Raw genomic sequence first — 22,133 nt, 5'->3', positions numbered from 1 at the left:
CTCCCGCTTCCTCCGGTGGTTACATTTGAAATTGGCAGCGCCAGCCCAGGTTCCACTGGGCGATGGATGGGCGGGTACACACTGAGTCTTTTACCCCAGCCCTTGTCAAAGGCCCGGCTGCAACCCGGGCAGACAAACCAGGATCCCTGCCTCCGCTCCTGCCAGCCCATCCGGAGGGGCATGGTTTCCTGGTTTCTAGGCATTTGCTTTCCACTTGACGTTGTCAGTAGCCTAAGAAATGGGGAGTTTGGCCGAGATTTCTCAAACTGCTGTTTCTTCAAGGGAAATTAAGCCATGACCTGGTGGTCCAAACTAATGGCCCAGTCGAATGGAGCCTAGACCTGCTAGTTGCTTATCTCTGTTAACTCAGTAGTGTGACTTTAGAGATGTTGGATGTGTTGGAAAAGTCCACGCTACTGTTCACCATACTGCAGGTATGTTTTTGGAAAAAGAAAAAAAAAACTTTATTAAACTGAGTAACTTTCAGTTTGTCCCGGAGAGGTGCAAGAGGAGAAACCTGGTTTTTCACTTTGCCAGACACACAGCAAACACAACGTGAGCAATACCTGCAGAAAGATGGAAAGCTCCTATCCTTCTATTTTAGAATCCCATTTAACGTAAATTTCAGGAACATAAATGATACATGACTGCAAAGTAAGCACCATGTGGCCTTGTTAAGAGCAGAGTCATCCTTTACATATTTTTTGAAAACTTTTTCTTATACTTGTGGTTAGTTTTCAACACTTATGCAGTCCTCTCCCCACCAAAAAAAGTAATAATAGTAAAGGGCTCTGAGTAGTGAAATGTTGACAGTCCTTGCTGATCATGCAAATATAGCTTATTTCATATTTCTAGGAAGATACAAGCTGCATGGATAGTTTCTGTCATTGTATATTTATACAAATATAAAACAGATACCTTTTCGTTGCTTTAGCTATTTTGAATGTTTTCTGATTCTTGGTCTTACTTGCTTTTCCCAACTTAGAAACAAAGGAAGTATTTTTAGCTTACTGAAGCTGTATAGCCACAGGCAATGAAAATACATGAGCTGGGCTTTGTTCAAAAGGAAAATCTGTTTTGATTCAGTCTTACTTTAAAAATGTTTTTCTTTAAAACTTGTTGAAATTTACCCATGAGTTATTGTTGGTATGCAAAATATGGATATTTATTTATTTACTTGTTTACGTAGAAGACACCAGCGGCAGTTAGACCAAGGGAAAAACTTGCCATCCAGTAGTACAATGGCAGGACTGGATTTTCACACACGTGACTGGAAGGGTGTATATGGTGGATTATGCAAGGTTGGTGCCTTGTTCTCTTAGTTCAGGAGACTCATGAGAGCAGGTGCTGTCACATTCACCAATACATCCTCAGCACTGCACAGTGCCTGACACTCAGGAGGGGGTCAATGTATATATTTATTCAGTCAACAAACAAAGTTTAACTGTGATGAGAAAACTAGTTCCAATCACTTTTGTCTGCTTTCTCAGACTTCACTTCCTTGTCTGCTTTTTGAAAAAAACCAAGTAACAACAATGAAATATTTTGCCCAAGTAGCACATTTGCTTAAACTCCCAGTGCTGGAACTCATTGACTGAGGAGGCCCTGATTTCTGAGTCATGGCCTTTATTTGCAGTATTCCATTTAGAAAATCCATCTCAGTTTTTTTTTCCCCTTTTATCTGCCTTCTTTTGGTGGTGGTAGTGGGGGAGAGGGGTGGTAAGTGGTAATACAAGACCATTAAAATACACAACATTTGCTTTGCTGCAGGAGATGAAAAAAAATGTTGTAGCTAGTTTGAACAAGTGGCCTTACAGTCCATTTTTTAATTTAGTGTTTTGCCATTTCCTCTTGAATTGTGGTGCTGCACAGTTGCAATATGATTATGTGTGAAGAATGATTTCCCAAGCAGGCTACAGTTTCTTCTTCTTCTTCTTTTTTTTTTTTTTTTTACAATTCTTATTTTTTCACAATTCTGTTCTGTAGCATTTATTTTGGATTTCACATCTGCAGGCCATTTAATGAAGATTTTCTGATGGTACGCAGCTTTTGCTTCCCCTTTCCAATGACAAATGACATTTTACTCAGCGGTGCTATGTACACATATAGATTTGTTTTTAGGACATTAAACTCTCCATTCTTAAGACTTGTTTCGTTATGTGAGGTCTCTTGACCTGGCTTGGATTAAAATCAGAGTTAATTATGAGTGTTCTTTTTTTTAAAAAATGCCTCTTGAAAAATGTTAAGTAATTTGGCCATGTAATCTGAAGGTATACATTTGTTAAATGAACATATTTAGGTCATCTTCAGTTTAATAATGGATTGTCACCAGACATTATTCTGAAAGTAGGTTATGTCTAACTCCAAGTGTATTTTGGAGTAGAACAGTTCCATAAATAGGAAATGGCAGGGGTTACATGGGGAAAGTTCCAGACTTTGGCAATGCTCCGTCCACTAAAAACAAATGTCTGTGTCTGCCAGCCTCTCTATCTTCCATCCATAGTGTTTCTTAATTATATTGAGGAGTGGGGCAGAGGTTACCTCTGGTGGCAGAGGCAGTAGTAACAACCTTTGACCAGCGCAGTGTTAGTTAACTTAAAATTTTTTTAAAAAAACTGCTTTGGGGACTTCCCTGGCAATCCAGTGGTTAAGTCTTGGAGCTTCCACTGCAGGGGGCGCGGGTTAGATCCCTGGTCAGGAAACTAAGATCCCATGTTCCTCACCAAGCAGCCAAAAACAAAACAAAACAAAACAAAAAAAGCAAAAATGCTTTTGGGGCCATGCTCCATTTTCTGTGTCTATAAACAGTGGTTCTCAGCTTTGACTGCCCATTAGAATTACCTGGGGGCAACTCCCAGTTCAATTAAGTCGCAATCTATGGGGTGGAACCCACCTGGCAATCTCCCCAGGTGAATGCAATGTGCAGCTGAGGTCGAGAACCACAGCTCTGTAATCTTAAGACTCAGCTGATTCGCACATTTACTTCGCTGGCTTGGCTGCAAAGACATTTGAGGCTTTTTTCTTTTACCCCAAGCATGTGATTCAAATTCTAGCCCTGCAACTTTTTGCGTGATCTTGGGCCTCATTTTTCTTATTTATGTAATGGAGATTAGAGTGACCTATTTTATAAAATATTGTGAGGATAAAATAATTAATACCTGTGAAGCTCCTAGCACATACCTAGCACATAGTAGGTACCGCTCATTCAACATTAGCTGTTATCATAGCAGTCCCTGTTTGAGATATTTGATCATTTTCTCTTCCCAGGGTTGCCATGGGTAAAATTTTGAAATTGGCAGAATTTGTTTTTATAATTAGCTCCTTTTTTGTTGTACCTAAATGAACATCAAAGAAAATAGGCAGACTGGAATAAATCCAAGTACTTTACTCTGGATAAGGGACCCTCCCTGACAATTTAAATTTAGAATTCAAGTCTGGTTACTAATTAACTCTCTTTTTATATCATGTCAGATTAGGAGAGGGTGTGATTGCCAGAGGTAGGCAGTAACCTTGTGCAATAAGATCTGGGAGAGGGATGTAACTATTTAAATTTTGGGGGGGGCAAACAGTCCCTCATTCTTTTTTTTTAACATCTTTATTGGGGTATAATTGCTTTACAATGGTGTGTTAGTTTCTACTTTATAATAAAGTGAATCAGTTATACATATACATATGTTCCCATATCTCTTCCCTCTTGCGTCTCCCTCCCTCCCACAGTCCCTCATTCTTAAAACATTGTATTATATTATTGCAGTGCTCTTGGTCTTCCCAGTGATGAGCAGAAACCATCAAGAAAAGGTTCATAGGGCTTCCCTGGTGGTACAGTGGTTGAGAGTCCGCCTGCCGATGCAGGGGACACGGGTTCGTGCCCCGGTCCGGGAGGATCCCACGTGCCACGAAGCGGCTGGGCCCGTGAGCCATGGCCGCAGAGCTTGCGCGTCCGGAGCCTGTGCTTTGCAATGAGAGAGGCCACAACAGTGAGAGGCCCGCGTACTGCAAAAAAAAAAAAAAAAAAAAAGAAAAAAGAAAAGGTTCATATGATGTCTTCTATGCTCCTATTCCAGATAAGTGTATTACAGTTATTTAAAACAAACACGTTTGGTGCTTCTAAGGGTGACATGGTTATTCAAGTTAGTTGTCCTTTGCATTATGTTCCCTTGAGACATAGAATGGCCCATTTGCCTGAGCATGAAAACATATTGTATCTGGTTTCTTCTTTGTTTTCAACCTACCCTGAATTTGCTTTTAAAAAAAAAAAAATGTTCTCCTTCAGCTCAGGACCAGGCTTTTAAAAAATTCTCTCATCTCCAGTGCTAAGTGCTTGGCATATACTGTAGTAGGTGATCAATAAATATATAGGTCTATACCTATATATTCATTGGCTCTCTGCCAATGAATGTGCTTCTATATGGTGAGCAGTGAAATGTAGTAGATGTGGGCTGAGGAGTCAGAGCTCTTGGATTTGATGTCTTGCTATATATATATATGTATATTTTTTTTACCAGCTGGGTGACCTTGGGTTACTTAACATCTCTGTGATTTGCTTTCATCATATGTAATAATCAGGATAATGGTGTTTATAATAGTTTGTCATAGGATCAGTAGTGTTAGCGGGTGTACAGTGCTTAGAAGGGTGATACTTGCATTTTGGAATACTGGGGAACTTCATGTACAACAGAGTGGTTCACAGACCTCAGTAATTTAGCCCCACGGGTATAGGCAATGCGTAGTAGGGATACTCGTTTTCAAGTGCAAAGTTAGGACACACAAACATCAATTAGATGTTGTCTATTAAATGGACATTTTCACTGAAGTACATACATCGTGCAGTTAAAAGGTGAAATTTATCAAGCTGTTTTTGTTTAATTCTGTTCTATTTTAAAAATGGAACAGACATAAAAACTCTTTATGTAAAACCCTGCCTTAAGATTTATTTCCTGAATAAAAGATAAAAGCTTCTAGATAACTTTTGAAAATATGACTCAGTTAAACATTCTGTTAAATATATGTGACATGCACGAATATGTGTGACTCCACACACTGTACCTGCCTTAGTCGTCCCTGTAAATTGGAACTCGCCAATATTGGTTCACGAGGGAGGAGAATTGCTCAGTATCTGTGAGCCTTTTGGTTAAGTCTGAGGTAGAAGACCCAGGCATGTTATACAGTTCACTACATCCAAGTAGATTGGAAAACTTACCTTGACCTTTTAAAATTCCCTCCTGCCTTACCAAGAGCTGGGACAGGAGACCAGGTTTTAGAGACTTAAGGAATGAGTGAATTGGAGTTTGAGAATGACGACTGAAGCCGGGAGGACCAAAATGCAAATGACTTGAGAGAAACTAGAAGACGTGAGAGAGAGAGAAGGGGACTAACATCAGTTTATGACATTTCAAAGCATTGGGGATGATTCTTGCCCACATCTGCATGTCCTAAAAAGAAAGAAACAGGGACTAGCGAAGGGGGAGTGGGTTTGGCATCAGATACTGTTAGAATGCAACTCTGGTGTTTACCAATGGAGTGACCTTGAGCAGGCAGGTAACCCCTCTGAACTTCGCTTTCTTCCTAGTTCGCTGGGGATATTTTGCACACTTGCATGCACTAGAAATAATACATCTAATGTGACTAGCACAAATCCCAGAGTGCATCACTATGACATTTACTAGGTAACCAGGACTGCTGTTGCAAGATTAATATTGGGCTACTTTTTATTTTGCCCACCGTGTATTACATCTAGTAGGTAATAGAGTCATTATCTGTGGTCTAATTGTGGCTCTTTTCAGAGCCATATGCCCACCTTGGCTGAAAATTTTACTTGATTAAAGACACTCTCACTCTGTCTTTTCTACTATATTGACCCTCTTTTGGTAAGAAAGGACTTGAGAACGCTTTGCATGGTAGCAGCTAAGAGTTCCTGTTTTTCATTTTGACAAATAAGTGTTCTTATTTTATCACTGAGGACAAAATGTTTTTGCTACTTTTGCCAGTCAGTGGTTTATGGGTTTTGTAGCTTTGTTTGGAAGTGAAATATGTATAACTTTACTGTAAAATAAAAATGGCCAACTGTATTTTTTCTTTCGAGCCACTCTTATTTGAAACAAATTTATTTTGATAGAAATTTGAAAATTTCCTTGAAAGAATTAAATTATGTTAAATACATACCATTTATTGAGTGTCTGCCACATTCAGGTGCTGGGCTTAAGCACTTACATGCATTTTCTCACTTAACCCTGACTGAGCACTTTGGTGTGAAGGAGTAGTCTGTGGCTCAGAGGGGTAAATTAAGTTGCCAGTGTCAAGGTCGAATCTAATGAATCTGCACTTGGAACCCCAATGTGATTTCCTAGCCTGTGTTCTTTCCACAGTACTCCATTGCCCTCAAAATTATTTTAGTGTCTCTGTGACAGTATTAAAGGTTTTGAGAAAGTGGGTTAGGTGGGTCATGTGAGGATTCAAGATAAAATTTAGAATCAGAAGTGACAGGTGTGATTATTTGATGCAGCATTTCCAGAGTGTAGGACATTTGGTGCTGTTGAAAAAGGTGATTTTAGTTGATACTGGAGTTGATTTTAGGTGATCTGCAGATGCTGCATAAAATAACATCAAATCACATGAGAAACTTCTGCCCTTTTGAATTCCCTTTCAGTGTTTTCTTGACAGTCAAGGAGAAACTCTCAGTTTGATACTAGAGCCTCTCTCCTAGATATAGTTGCTCATTTGTTTTCAGAGAGCCGACTTCAGGCAGCCAACAGCCTGACAGCTAGACTTTAATAATTGTTTTGTTGTTTTATTGTATTTAAATTTTACGGTTACTACCCATTAATGGCACGTTAAGTCAGATTTTTCATTTACAAAGTAGTAGTGTAAAGTTTCCTTTTTAGAAGTTTATGTTAGGGTAAAAAGTGAACATCTGGCCACCCATTGTACCTATGCAGGTTTTGCATGTATAAAATAAGAACTCATGTTATGAGTACCTGCATGTCTGACGTTCAAGAACGCATCACTTGGTGATACAGACACTGAATTTTACAGTTAAGAAAACAATCCTGAAGAGGATGAATCACTTAGCATATGTCTCAAGCTAAGCCCAGAGCCTACATACGCTGATTTCCAGAACAGCGGAGCACTCCTCACTGCGCTCAGCTGCGTCTGCAGACTGGCAGCACCCTCCTCTTGGTCTGAGCAGCATGGGTGTTGCTATTTTTAAACAATGCTGTGTATTTCTGAATGGCACACTTGTGTTCTTTGTTTTTATTGGCCTGTGGGTGCTTTTCCAGAGGACATGCCAGACATTGCCCCACGCTAATAAGGCTCACTAAATAGGCTCATAGCCTGGAGGGACATGGGCATGAAATAAATTGCTCGTTATAATAGTATGACATTTAAAAAATATTGCTTTAGCTATTTTTCACATATAAAATGTCACAATATGATACGTAGTGAATAGAAAAGTGAAAGATGTGCTGTCACTCTGAAGGATGAGGCATTTTAGAACATTTGAATGACACCATGTCCTTTCCTTTGAGAGTAAGTGAACTTAAGAAAAATATATAATCATTTTAGGAGAGTCAAACATTCTATTTCCCATTTCACCTCTCATTTAAAGCCCTTCTTTAAGTGGAATTTTTGTAAAAAAAAAAAAAAATTCTACAAATCAAGGTATGTAAGAGAACTTTGACGTTGTTTGTATGCTCTAGACAATAGCTATGATACTATAAAATAAGTATTCTAAATGTAGATTAATATTGGACAGCTGATAAATTGCTTGATTAGTTTGGTTAGTGTAGAACAGTTTATCAAGTTTTACGTTAGTGAGATTTAATATTGTAACTCTATGCTTCCTACTGCAATAATCTCTCAACCTATTAACAAACATTTAGAGGTAATTTTTAAAAGGACTTTATATCCTTTTTAAAGGTTTGATTCTGTAAAACACATTAAATAGTACTGATGTCAAACATCACTTTTATTAGAAGATGAAAACTATATCCTCTTTACTAGATAGGTGAGTATCAGCTCAAAATCCAGAAGTCATCTAAGTTTTATCTGGGTGTGGGTATGGCTCCTTGGATATGGTTCCTCAGGTACAACTTCCCAAGTATAGTTCCTCTTCATTGGTAGATCTGTGAAACTAAACCTCAACATATAAGCAACATACAACAGTGGGGCAGGCATACGATACCTACATATTCTTATTCAAAATAGCGGAAAGTGCAAGGTGTGTAGGAGTTGCTGGTCCATGAAAATTCTGAAATCCAGTTAGGCAAATGTTCCTCAACTAGGTCCAGGCCTGGGAATAATTCTCCATGGTTCTTGATTCTACCCTATGGACTACTGAGTCATCCTTCCTTTTTTCACGAAAGGTACCATGTGTTGGCAGCTGAGTTTTCTGTCTGCTTCCTGCCTGTAGAATTTGGGGGATCTATGGCCTTTCTTCATTTAGGACCATCTCCATTCCTTCCAGTCCAAACTGGCAGTGTATCTGCTGGTAAAATCCTCTCAAAATTTTTGTGGGTCTCCTGTGAAACTTGTTGAGGTTTACTCTGTTAGACAAAAATCCACACCCATCTTGGAGATGATTCCTTCTCTACCTTGAGTTTCTGCAGAGGCAAGGGAGAGACAATGCCCTTTAACTTACCAAAGGCCTGTTGAGAGTATCTGTGAGTCACACCCTTAAAGTTGTAGGAGATCCTGTGGTCTGATTGAATAGTACTCTGAGATGCCACGTTTCCCAGGGCTTACCAAAAGGATTTCAGAAGCTGCACCGTTGATCTCATTTTAGACCATGTTTTCTCAGACAGTTCCCTAGAAATGATCTTTGCTTGGAAACTGTTTCTTAACTTTAGCATTGTTTGCTGTCTAGAGAGACTGAGGATTTTCAAAACCTTCAGGTCCTGCTTCCTTTTTTGTTTGGTAGTCCCTCCCCCGATTTATATTCTCATAGTTTGCTATAAACAGCAAGAAGAAGGAACCAGGTAGCATCTTCAGTACTTTGCTGGGAAAGCTCCTTAACTAAATCACCCAGTTCATTTGGCACTTTGTAAACGTCTCATATAAATGCATGGGTCTGCAGGTCACGTAACTACACATAAGTGTCGTATTGTTAAACCTTTTGCCACTGTGCAATTTCTAGTTTCCAATAAGATTTTCCTCACCTTCATTCATGCCTTTAATAGAAATCTCTTTAAAGTCCAAAATTCTGTGAACAATGTGTCCAAGGCACTTTACACTGTCACTGGCACTCTTCTTAGGCCCACTACATGGATCCAAAGCCTCTACCACCTTTTAGGTTTTTGTCATGGCAGCACCCCACTTCTAAAATCTGGATTAGTTATCCTGTTGCATAGCAAATTACCCCCCAAACTGAATCAGCTTAGAATGACAAATATTATCTCACAGTTTTTGCTGGAAAGGAATCGACTTAGCTGGGTGATTCTCTGAAGATCTCTGTCTCACGATGTTGCAGTCAAACTGCTGATCAGGGTTGTAGTCATCTCAAAATTTGACCGGGACTGAAGAATCTGCTTCAGAATTCACTCATGTGGTTGTTGGCAGGCCTCAGAAGATCCACTTCCAATCTCACTCATCCAGGCCTTTCTGAAGGCCCATGATTCCAACCTGGAACTTAAAACATAATAGCTGGCTTCCTTCAGGGCAAGAGATCCAAGAGAAAGCTAGAGAGTGTGTATGAACCCAAGATGAAAGTGAAAGTATTTTAATAACCTAATCTTGAAGGTGATAACTCATCACTTTCTGCCATATTCTGTTCATTAGAATCTAATCACCAAGTCCAGCCTGTGCTCAAGGGCAAGAATAACAGAAAGTAAGGATCACCTGGGGCCATCTTAGTAGCTGCCTCCCACAAGGTGAGAACGACATTGTCATTGTTGGCATTCTTCGAGCACTTGCTATGTGCCAGGCACTGTTCTAAATTATATTCTTGGAATATCCAACATAATACTTTTGTAAAAATGTTCTATTATATATTAAAATGTGATTTACCATTTAATTTGACATATATTAGTGAGAAGTGGCATTTGAAGTCATGGAACTACAGAGGGAAATTATCTGCTGTTTAAACCATCTGACCTGGAAGAATTAAAATTAAAAGAGGTTTCCAGGTATCTCTCTGAAGTATAAACCTAACTAGGAGGCTGTTAGGGGAAATCCCAAAGTGGAAGCCATCCTGTCCTTGGGAAGTTTCAAAATCCATTGACAATTTGTGAAAATTTCCTACTCCTACAAGTGACTATTTCTTTGGCAAGTAGATGGGAATGCAGTGCAGTGTTTGTTCATACAGTATTTTCATTTGCTTCTGAACGTTCCTTCTGATTTCACATAGCCTGCAGTCCTTGGTGAAGACCTCATTATTTGATGATCAGAAGATATATTTTTTAATGGAGTTCAAGTGGTCTTAGAAAGATAAATATCTTTGATTTAAAGAAAGAGCATTCATTGCATGACTAGTAATTTCAACTTGTTCATTCATCCCTATTTTGAAAGTCAGGTTTTAAATATTGCAATACATGAGGTATTCTTTTGTGATGTCGATAAAATAAAAAATAGAGCATATGAGCATATTATGAAAAAGTCATTAAATGTTTTATGAACAATTGTAATTTCAAATTCACAGTATGGTCTCACTCTTCCAAACATACTTTAATAATTAGAGATACATGAGATGAATATTTCTGTTTTCCATTTGGCTTCCATTGTACTTTCCTAAACATATTTCTGTAAGAAATTAGATCGGGAAGTGGGTAGAGAATATTTTGTCAAAATGTTTGAGGCCATACTTGATTCACAGATCAGGGAGAGTTCTGTTCTTGTCAGTGAGAAGTTGCTGTTGAATTTCTAGGAAATCAGTGATTCTCTTCCTGCTCTCCTGCTGTCTATGTGGGTGCCAGATTGCTGCCGTGATCCTCTCTGTTAGGCTAGGTTGCTGGGGACTTCTCTTGGTGATACTCAGTGATTGTAAATCCCTTGGGACATGTGGTCTCTGTTATCTGTCCCAAAAACCAAAATGGGAAAAGTCCCTACGTGTTCTACAGTATAGTTCTAACATGTGCAGTGTGGTTCTTAGGGACACTTAACAGGCTGCATATTGTCTTTGTCTCGTTTACCTTTTGCTCCCTGGGTTGGTCAGGGTCCATATGGATTAAGCTAGCAGATGCTCTTTTCTGTTGAAACTGCCCAAGGAAGCAGTAGCTTCTAACCCAGTTAGCTAGAATGATGGTATTTGTGAACACATGTGAGACCCCTTTTTTAGCCCCCGAGAAGTGTTCATCTGAGGGTCCCACGGTAGCAATACTTTGAGCAGAGACCGAGCCTTTAAAGAAAGACTGCTTTGTTTTTATTTCAGGCCTCCAGCTGTTCTCAAAACTGCCTCCTACCTGGCAACAGCTCAGTCTAAGACCACGTCGTGTGTCTTGTTTGTGACCCTCTCTTCCCTGAGGGTGGCATTTTCAATTTGGGATCTGTGGGGTCTCTGAATTTTCTGAAAATTTATGTCAATTTTGTATAAGTGCCTTTTTCCAAGACAGACTCTATAACTTTTATCAGATCCTCAAAGCATCAGTGACCTGAAAAAGGTTAAGAACCCCTGCTTTCGGGCAAATTCGCCTTTCTGGGGTTTTTTTAAGTCCATCTTGGAATTTGACCTCCCCTGGTTCCATGCCATGAACCCTCTAGAAAGTGGCCAGGTTTGTAATGGAGTCATCAGTGCTGACTGCTATTCCTCTAAAGCCCAAACCCACTCCACCTCCCTCAAATGTAAGAATCCTGATTAGAGATTTAAATGACATCTAATAAATTGCATTCCTAGAATCCACTAGTAATTGCTTAGTAAATAATAAATAAAAATGCCTTGCTATCATATGAGACATTTATTCTTTTCAAATTGCTTTGTATTCATGATATCATTTGGTCCTGAAAACCTGTGATGTTGAGTAAAGCAATATGCAATATTATTACCATTTTGAATCTGGGGAAACAGAAGTCACACAGCAAGGCAGTGACACACTTGGGATTGATGCTCAAATTGCTTGAATCCTAACTCAGGACTCTTACTAATTCTCAGTTTCCAAGGCTCCCTCACCCTGGAACTAAAAGGAGGTTTTGACAGCACCTATTCCAAAAGAGAGTTTTTTACTTTGCCTCCTCAGAGTTAAGAGTATTCCCAGATGGTGACGCAGCTGGACTTGAGAACTGGCCTCCTTGGGGTCCACTGCCATCCCCCACCACTTCCCATCTCCGTGTCCTCGGAAGGTGCTGCTGGCTGCTCACGCTACCACTTGCTGCTTCACCTCTGCAGCTTTCTACTGTCACCAGCATGTTCACCGTGTCCCTCTCTGCGTCTCATGCCCTGAAGGATGGAGGCAGGCTCCACAGGATTGGATCCCAGGGCAATAAGAGTGATAGTCAGTGTGGTGAACTTGGCTTCACCGCCCTTTCCATCTCTCTCCGGCACATTGTCCTTGATCCAAAATTAGGGGCTTGGGCTGTCCCTAACCTTCAGATGATTCTTTCTCAGACGCCTCTGCAACCTGGGGTGTAGACATGGCACGGGCCCACACCGGCATCCTGCTAACTTTCACCACAGGCTCTGTAGCTTCACCTTGACTTCACAGGGGGGCTTTGAAGCTCACCACTCAACTGATTCTCCAGCTGTGTTTTTTAGTTTCCAGATGTAGAAGCCAAATCACTCCTAAATAAATCACAGATTGGAAAAACAGGAAAGAAGCTTTGTAGAACCCAGGTTGCAAAGAGCAGCATATGGATATGTTTTGGTTTGGCCCACACAGTGCTCGGAAAAATTTCACGGTAGTTGTCTACATGGAAAAAGAAAGATATTTTATGTGAGCATCCGGATTTCCAACTTTGTCTGAAAAGTCATAGGATCCCTCGGCACTGCGCTGCATTCCTGCGTGGCTTGTGTTTTGAGTGGGGCATGTGGGCTTCCGTTGGCAGACACTTCCGCTGGGAATTCTTCCTCTTGAATACCTCCTTTAGTTTATCAATGAAGAAAGCGAACCTCAGAGAGATCGAATGACTTGACAACTGTGCTGTCCAGTGTGGTAGCCACTGGTCCTGTGTGGCAGAAGCACTTAAAGTGCAGTTAGTGTGTGACTGAGGAATGGAATTTCATTTTTTTTTTTTTTTGCGGTACGCGGGCCTCTCACTGTTGTGGCCTCTCCCGTTGTGGAGCACAGGCTCCGGACGCGCAGGCTCAGCGGCCATGGCTCACGGGCCCAGCCGCTCCGCGGCATGTGGGATCCTCCCGGACCGGGGCACGAACCCGCGTCCCCTGCATCGGCAGGCGGACTCCCAACCACTGTGCCACCAGGGAAGCCCTGGAATTTCATATTTTAACTAATTTAAACTTAAAATTTTTAGCCAAAGCATTGTGAAATATTTTTCTGTTAAACACAGCTTTATTGCCTTGGTGGCACTACATTTCGATGAAGTCTTGGGTTGCGTTAGATCTTATTGGTGTATTGCAGTGCACATATACTTCCTACCTTTTAAAATGTGGCTGCTAGAAATCTAACAATTGCAAGCATGGTTCACGGTGTATTTCTGTTGGACAGTGTTGACCTGACAGAGCTCACACAGCTTGTTGGTGGAAAGTCTGGAATTTGTCAGCAGATATCCACGGTTCTAACCATTCTTTTTCTCTATTACTACACTCTTGCCCAACTTTCCTTCTAATTCTCAAAACCTTTTCATTATACCAGACAATCTCATAAACCCCTGTAGGAGTTTATTTTGCCTCATTTTTGCATGATACAGAAATGATTTTATGTAAATGACAATTTAGCTTTGTGTATTATCAATGATCATATAATAAAGGTAATTTTAAAGATAATATAATTAATATTCATGATATATAAAGACTAAAATTATTTTTCTTATTTTAAGTGACACTGACCATTTAGTTGTCTCTGAATTATTTGTCTAAGAAAACAATTTTCAACACATTCAAAATAACATTGTATTTGATTTTCGACACAGATGTATATTAAAATGTAGTCTAAAATTAGTTACATACTGTAACTCTAAAACTAGACAAATTACTTTTAGACTTAATATATTGCATTCCTATATTTGACATGAGAAGAAAGAAATCAAACACTTCACAAATAAAACAATGGGCATGTGAATAGCCCAATCAAGTCTAACGTTTACTTTCTTTTTTTACATTTTAGTTATTGTGAATTGTGACATACATAAAAGTGTACAAATTGTAAGCAAGGCAGTTTGATGAATTTTCACAAACACCTTTGTATAATCAGCAACCTGATCAAAACACATAACAATACCAGCACTCCGGAAGTTTCCTTGAGCCCCTTTCAGTCACTAACTGTCCCCCACCCCCTAAGGATAATTGCTGTGAATTGATTTTGCCTGTTTTTTTACTTTACATAAATGAAATCAAACAATATATAATCTTGTTTCTGACTTCTTTTTCTTTTTTTTTTAATATTTATTTATTTTATTTATTTATTTGGTTGTGCCGGGTCTTAGTTGCGGCAGGCGGGCTCCTTAGTTGTGGCTCGCGGGCTCCTTAGTTGCAGCATGTGGGCTCCTTAGTTGTGGCATGCAAACTCTTAGTTGTGGCATGCATGTGGAATCTAGTTCCCTGACCAGGGATCGAACCTGGGCCCCCTGCATTGGGAGCGTGCAGTCTTAACCACTGCACCACTAGGGAGGTCACCTGACTTCTTTTCCTTAACGTTGTTTGTGAGATTCATCCAAGCTATTACATGTAGTTATAGATTGTTCACTTCTTTTAGAGTGTCATCTTATATGTCTATCACAATTTATCCATTCTACTATTGATAAGCATTTGAGTAATAGATCTGCTGCTATGAATGCTCTAGTTCCTTTTGACTTCTTTTTTTTTTAAGGGCTAGCGACTTCTTGATGTGCTTGATGACTATTTTGAGTAAGATAATGCAACTTAAGGACTATTTTGAGTGCATTTGCAAAATTGTTATTTTATTATTTCCCTTCTACTAGTGAGTGCTAATTTAATATCCTTATGCATCCTGTCTGTATGCACTGGACTATTATCAGTGCAAATGTAAAAATACGAGCAAAAATAAAAACAACTAAAACCTAACATTCAAAATGCAAATATTGGTGTCATTGCTCCGCCAAGGATAAGGATAAGCTGCCCAAGGGTCCATCCAGATGTGAGCTGACTTGTCTGTTCTCTATTCACCATCATTCGTGCTCTTTTGATACATTCTTTTCCCATTTGTGTTGTGTAAAAGGGTCATTTTTAAAGTAATTATTTTATTTAAAAAGTGGAAATTACAATAGGCCTGATTACCGCCTTTTGCTAACTTACTGAAACAGGTTCACAATCCCCCTGATTTGGGAACACTGCCTCTCACTGGAAGGGTCCAGAGGATAACTGAGCATCTGGGAGCAATGTTACAGAGTTAACTCAAGTATCTGGTGGGTGGTTGAACTAGCCTTAAGAATCTTGTTTTTATATTCTGTGATGCTAGCTTTAGTGCACAATAATGAAAATAAGAATTATTTGTAGTGACTCATGCTCAGCAAATTATTATTATACAGTTTTCACACTATATTAGTTTTGCCTTATTATATATAAATGGCTAAAAAGGCAATGACGTTCTTGGAAGTGATTCATGAAAATCTCATTGCTTTTATAACTTAATTGAATCGTGTTAGGCTACAGTTTGTCTTCATACAAATTATGACAGAAAAAAATTAATAAAATATTTGTGTAAACAAAAATCTACCCTACTTTTTAAAAGAATAGATTTCTAAATCACTTAGCATAAAAAGGAAAAACATCCTCCTAGCCACAGAATTAACAGATGATTCCTATCTTGTGATTCAGGCAGACCCTAAAAGTATTAGTATTCAAAATTAATAAAACTGTACTTACTAAACTCTTCTTTAATTGAAGATTTTACTAATTTATACTGGTTCCTCCTCCTAACACTACTTAGTTCACACCTGTGAGGTTTAGAAGGGAAGCTATTCAGGAACTGCTCAAAAAACCAGATGAGCGGTTCTGGAGTATTTCAGATAGTTAGGGAGATGGGTTACTTTCATTTCACTTAGAGAACTGCTTGGTAAATTGTAGACACATCTGAGGTTACAAAATTATAACTTGAGTTTGTTAAAATATAGTTTATTTGGTATATCGTAGTTTATTTCTGAAAATTAAACTTCATAGAATGTCTTTCCATGACAACTTTTTCTTTAAAAATTCCTTTATTAAAAAGATTTCTGATTCTGTTTTCTGGAATAGAAGATAGTCAAAGAAAATTACTATTATTAGGATAGGTAATCCAAGGAGGTGTGGTTTGATGCAACTAATGTTACATGAGTAGCCATATAAAGATACTGAGCATTGATACATTTTTGTTTTGTAACAATTTCAAAATCTCAGTTCCTTAAAAGAACAAGCATATTCATGGTCACAGGTCTGTAGTTTGTTTGTGATTTGACCATTGTGGACTGGGCTTGCCTGGGAGTGATTTGTCTGGATCTAGGCGTAGACAAGCTTGGAACTGGCTCACTGTCATTTCTATTATCCCATTGACCAGATAAGACACGTGGTCAATGCCAACATTGATGGATTGGGGCGTGGAAGAACACTCTGCGCACAGCTAGGCACTACTGCCTATGTGGCAGGGTGTGAGTATATAATTACAGTAGTGAGGGGTGAAAAATTAGGAGTGATGACCCTATGTACCATAGTCAATTTCAAAATTGGTACAGTGTGAGATAAAAGAAGAAAGCTTCCTTCATTTGAAGAATTATTTTACAGTGATTTGACGTAGACTTTTAAAAAGGTTAACATAATTTTAGTCATATTTGAGTTTTCTTGGCAAAAGGAATGAGTTCATGATGAAAAGGAATGTAGCCTAAGTTATAAACAAAAGGCAACGAATATATATTTTCTTTAATCAGCAAACTTTTTCTGAAGCACCTGCTGTCCACAGGCTTTCTTGGGGGATATAATAATTTTACAGGGGCTGCCATTAAGAGATAGAATGTAATTGAAGTATCCTTTAAAGCTGAAGGCTTTTCTGTCGGATTTTTATGACTGCTCTTTCAGTGACATAGAATAAGTAGAACTTCTCCACTGAAGTATTTCAACATTTAATATGCTGATTTTAGCAGCAAAAGAAGATGTGATCAAATACAGGATTTAATTTAATACATTGATTTATGTGGGTTAAGAAAAAACTAGAACAATATAGAACATGGACCCATGGATAGGCTTGGACATTTAAATTTTTTTGTAGACTTCTCATGAATATGCAAGTAATGCTTGGTTTTTTAAAAATATCCATTATATATTCACTGGGATTCTTTTCTTTAAAAAAATTAAATGAAAAAATTATTCCAGGGCTTCCCTGGTGGCACAGTGGTTAAGAATCCACCTGCCAGTGCAGGGGACACAGGTTCGAGCCCTGGTCCAGGAAGATCCCACATGCCGTGGAGCAACTAAGCCCATGTGCCACAACTGCTGAGCCTGCACTCTAGAGCCCGCGAGCCACAAATACTGAGCCCACGCACTGCAACTACTGAAGCCCGTGTGCCCAGAGCCCGGGCTCCGCAACAAGAGAAGCCAGCGCAATGAAGAGTAACCCCCTGCTCGCCACAACTAGAGAAAGCCCGCGTGCAGCAACGAAGACCCAAGGCACCAAAAATAAATAAACTTAAAAAATTATGCCATTAGTATTTACTTGAAGGTTCTAGTGCCTACTACAGCAGCTATATATTTTTATACCCAAGGTCTTGGGGAAAAAATATGGAAAATTTAGAGAGATGGGTGCCCTGTCTTTTTGTCAGTATTTCTGTCTTTTTAAAGATTTATCTAATTTTAAGCATTTCTTTAAAACACCCTTATTTTTCAAGTTGCATATTTATTAATTCCTCCATTTAATGTGAGATGTATATATATGTATATATATGTAGTATGTATGTGTGTGTATGACTAGTAAGTTAAGAATTGGTCTTCTGTAGTAAGATAATCCTAATAATAATTTGTTTATATTTTTACTTTTTAAAGCTTGATTCTTCATGTCTCGGCTTGAGAATATCAGAACTTTTTTTTTTTTACCAGAAAAGGGAAGCCAAAGGCTGGTCCCCAGGTACAAAAATACGGCCTTGATTTGGAAATAAATATTTCCTGTGAGTCGTCCTGACATGCTTTTTGTGCATACAATGGAAGCCAGCAGTAAGAAAGGCAGGTTTTTTCGACAAATTACTTCTGTACTTTTTGTGAACAGTGCCTGCTCAGAAAATTTTCAGAGTAGGAACATGTAGATTCTTGTTAAGCCCCAGTAAGTAAAACTCTAATACTCTATGAAACCAGTGAATAATTGGCCAGTTACCATGTATTTGTTCTTTAACTTAAAGAAATACTTCCTGTCTTTAACTTTGTCCCTTTGGAAATATGTTGATGTGGAAAGAAAATCTGACTTTATTTTTGGTTTTCCTTATCTCTGTTTTATTACTTAATTTTTTTTAAACTCTGCTAGTTGATTGCTTAAATACTTTTTTTTTTTAAACACTCTGGTTGGCACCAGTTGGACCACATGCCAAAGAGAACATTTCTACTGACTGCTTAATTATTTTGTAAAGGGAAGAGTCTTACCAGGCCCCCACAGCATTTTAACTGCACGAAATTACGATTTTTAACCATCACACCAAGAATTATGTCTTGAATTTTGAGTTGTGTCTCATTCAATCATATCTAATTTCCCCTCTTTCTAGGTGTGTTCTGGTGTTATCCAGGTGACTCAAAAACCTATTGGCACGGTGTAGACTACGTGGATGCTTTTTATATAGTTGTGTTGACTCCACTTTGAAAATACATTTCCTGAATCTTACCAATCTGTGATATTTCTATTTCTAACATCCTAGTCTGATTACCTGTCATCTCTTGACTGGGCTAGTTGCAGTAAGCTCCTGCTTGGTTTTCTTGCTTCCACCCTTACCTCCCACATAGTAGCTCAGTAGTCTATAAAGATTATTCATTGTAAAACATAGGGTAGGTAATGTTATTTCCTATCTCTCTTTAAGGAAAATTTCACTTTTCTCTTACCACTTGGTTGTGCTTCACCAACAAGTTTCCAACCACATGGGCCTTTTAGCTGTTGCAGTGACACCCCAAGCTCACAGCCTTCTCAGAGTCTTTAAACCTGCTATTCTCTCTACCTGGAATCTTCTTCCCTAAGATCTCTTCATCATTGACTGACTCCCTTTTATTCAGGCCTCAGCTCAGATGCCAACTCCTACAAAGGCAGCAGTGTTAGCTGTCTATTGCTGCGTAACAAATTACCCCCGAACTTAGCACTTTCAAGTAACAAACATATGTAACCATTAACTGTTTCACATAGTTTCCTGAGGGTCATGAATCTAGGAGCAGCTTGGCTGGACAGTTCTGGCTCAGGGTCTCTCATGAGGCTGTACTCAAGCTGTTGGCTGGGCTACAGTCGACTCAGGATGGGCTGGGGGAGGATCCACTTCCAAACTCGTTCACATGGTTGCTGGCAGGCTTCAGTTTCTCACTGTTGGTCAGATACCTCTGTTTCACTACAGAACGCCCCTCCATAGATTGCCTGAGTGTCCTCATGATGTGGCATCCCCCACAGAGTAAGGGATCTAACAGAGGAAGAGCCCAACACAGAAGCCAGGCTTTTATAATTGAATCCACTTGCACTGGATGCTGTCAATCACGAGACCAACCCTGGTACAGTGTAGGAGGGGAGTGCACAAGAGTATGAGTACCAGGTGGTATGGGGATCATAGGGAACCATCTGGAAGGCTGGCTACTACAGCAGCCCATGGGAATTTCACTGGTTACTTTTGAGAAGCCCGCATCTTTCATATTTTTTACCTCTGAACAATCTTTAGAAGTCATAGCTGCGTATCTTCCTTGATATAAGGGAATAAGCTGAAAAATGATGATAGTTCATTCACCTAAGTACTCTCTATCCCATTATCCTACATTATTATCTTATTTGCACCAATGACTATCTGAAATCCCATATTGTATCTCCTTGTTAATTGTATCTTGTTTGTCTGTCTTCTCTATGAGAGTATGAGACCTTGAATTCAGAAAACGGGTATTTCATGTCCACTATTTTAATCCTTGAGCTTAGAACAATGCCTGAAACGTAGTAGATCATTTTGTGATAAATGAACACATAGGTTACCTTTTCAACCATTTCGTATGGAAGTTGTTTCTACAGGCATCCCTGTATTCTAAAACTGAGTGTACTGAACATAAATTTCATTAGTTTAAGTAATATTTGCTGAGTTTACCTTATGTAGAAGGCACTGTGCTAGATACTCTGCAGTTACAAATGAAATAATCTTACCCGCAAATGGTCTTTACCTCCAAGGAGTCCTTTAAGTAAGGAAGGGTATGTGCCATATGAGAACAAGTGAAATAACAAAGTAAAGAATGAGTAAAATAAAGAAGAGGGAAAAAATTGCAGTGCGAGAGGCAGGGTGAGAATTGGAGGAGGCTTCGCGATAGAAGGCCCTCTTGATGTCTTAAGGTCAGTATGTTATTTTGTCCTGTAATATTGTGTTTCTTTTAGCATTCTCAGAATGTAAGAAGGAAAGAAACCATATTTCCTGAACAACTAAAAAGTCAGGAAGCCTGGTCTACAAGAGTATTATAGATATGGTAAATTGTTTAGTTATGTATTTTTAAAGATCACCTTGCTGAAATGACTAAAAATAAAGGAAATCATGTTTCATAATGTGTGGTTGTCATCATATATAGAGCAGTTGCCCATACTTTAAATAGCCTTCAATCAGTGTATCTTTGCAATTAGTTCTCCAAGTAACAATTGTATTCTTGTATTGTATAGTATTCTTCACTGTTACCAGCTTCTTATGGTAGTCATTCTGTCTCCCTCGTCTTAAAAGTTGCTTCATCTAGGGCTTCCCTGGTGGCGCGGTGGTTGAGAGTCCGCCTGCCGATGCAGGGGACACGGGTTCGTGCCCCGGTCTGGGAAGATCCCACATGCTGCGGAGCAGCTGGGCCCGTGAGCCATGGCCGCTGAGCCTGCGCGTCTGGAGCCTGTGCTCCGCAACGGGAGAGGCCACAACAGTGAGAGGCCCGCGTACCGCAAAAAAAAAAAAAAAAAAAGTTGCTTCATCTAATTTTGCTGTGGACTTGAAAGCCCAGTAACCACGCTTGATAGAATTATGTATAATAAGAATAAACGAGACTATGAAAGAGTTTTCAAGTAATTAAGTTTTAAGGGAGGTTTTCTTTTTAGTTTAGCTCTTTGTGGCTCATTTTTTCATCTTTCTGGTACTCATCTGTGTTTTAACAACTTCTCTTAATAGACAAGATGCTATTTTACTTACGTTTGCTGTTGAACTTTTTGTCTCTGTTCAATATATCACAGTTGGCTTTGAAGTCAGACTGACTCATAAGTCTGCCAAATTTTAGTTTTACGTCCTTAAATTGTTGTATATTTCTGAGTCTGATTTTTAAAAAGTTGTATCTTACAGTGTCGATGTAAAGAGTAAATATGTTAAAGGCCTAGAACGTTACTGGCATGGATTTTCTTCCGTCCTCTCTTCCTTCCCCAGTCATCCCCACCAGGTTGAATGGGCTTCACACTCTACCACCTGGTGCCTGGCAACAAACGCCTTGGTAAGCAGCATCTATATGCATGCCACTTTGACAAGGGTGTCCTAGCTTATACCCAGTGGTGTAGAGCTAGACTCGGAGGACCAGTCCTGCAGACAGCTTGCTTTCCTAAGATTGTCAGACAACTTGGGGAGCAATCCAAGATTGAGTTTCATGGCAGACTGGTACCAGTACCTTGGCTCTATGGAAAATTCACAGTCCAAGACTGACTGTAAAATTAAACTGACTCTCTAAGTATCCTTTAGAGATTTGATGCCCTGAAGCAGGTATTAGCTGCTACACGGTATTTCACTCCCTGCCTGGGGTTTACAGCAGTGGAATTCAGAGGCAGCTCAGCCCTTGAGAAGTATAAGGCCGTGGGGCTTTCATGGGGGGATGTATCAGTCCCTGTACATACTCAGAGTTAACAAAACAGTCAGAGCAAGGAATTTTTAAATTAAGTTCTACGACATCC

General features: G+C 39.3%; 1 protein-coding gene and 1 long non-coding RNA gene across 6 annotated transcripts in view; both read left to right on the top strand.

The window, feature by feature from the left end:
- Positions 1–22,133, top strand: part of GOLIM4 (golgi integral membrane protein 4) — a 78,665-nt gene that overhangs the window by 362 nt on the left and 56,170 nt on the right. The gene's annotated exons all lie outside the window — the stretch shown is intronic.
- On the top strand, positions 443–12,399 carry LOC137224885 (uncharacterized). Its single transcript, XR_010943551.1, has 3 exons — positions 443–9,866; positions 10,025–10,121; positions 12,165–12,399. It is a non-coding gene; the product is annotated as an uncharacterized lncRNA (long non-coding RNA).

Source organism: Pseudorca crassidens, chromosome 5, assembly GCF_039906515.1.
Source record: "Pseudorca crassidens isolate mPseCra1 chromosome 5, mPseCra1.hap1, whole genome shotgun sequence".
Lineage (NCBI taxonomy): Eukaryota > Metazoa > Chordata > Mammalia > Artiodactyla > Delphinidae > Pseudorca > Pseudorca crassidens.
The sequence above is the reverse complement of the archived record's forward strand: the minus strand, read 5'-3'. Positions and strand labels throughout refer to the sequence as shown.